This window comes from Acyrthosiphon pisum, chromosome A3 (assembly GCF_005508785.2).
Source record: "Acyrthosiphon pisum isolate AL4f chromosome A3, pea_aphid_22Mar2018_4r6ur, whole genome shotgun sequence".
NCBI classification, from domain to species: domain Eukaryota; kingdom Metazoa; phylum Arthropoda; class Insecta; order Hemiptera; family Aphididae; genus Acyrthosiphon; species Acyrthosiphon pisum.
The window spans coordinates 33,795,809-33,796,362 of record NC_042496.1 but is presented as its reverse complement, the minus strand read 5'-3'; positions in this window follow the sequence as shown (position 1 = coordinate 33,796,362).

Sequence of the window (554 nt, the reverse complement as noted above, 5' to 3'; positions counted from 1 at the left end):
CCCCCCCCCCCCCTCATTGACATTTCACTCCTAATAAAAATATTTTTTATAGGGCAAGTTATAAATTTGCCTTATGAAATGGCGAAATTAAATACAAACTTTGAATTTGAATATTTGTGTATTTTTTAACTTAAATATACATACAATTGTCGGGAAAAATTATATTTGGATAATATTGAAAAATATCTTAAAAAATATTATGTTTGGTTAGGTACAATAGACGACAATTTTGAGATTTGGGGAGGCCGAAGCCTAATACCATACTATTATAAAATTGAATAAGCTTAAAAAAATTAAGTACATTTTATATAAATTTTTAAGTAAAAAGGTCGGAGAGCTGTTAAAGTTGTTGGTGAAGCTTGGCTACAGTTGACCCTATATTTGCATATGTAAGATTTTATAAGTCTCTTTGTGACAAAATTGTGTTTAAACTGTAATTGACATCTAGATTGTAGATTGTATGAAGAAACGAACATCAGTAGATACGTATTCGTTTATCACGGTGTTCGCATAGGTATCACGTTATTCGCTATTACTTATTTATTAACCTAGTA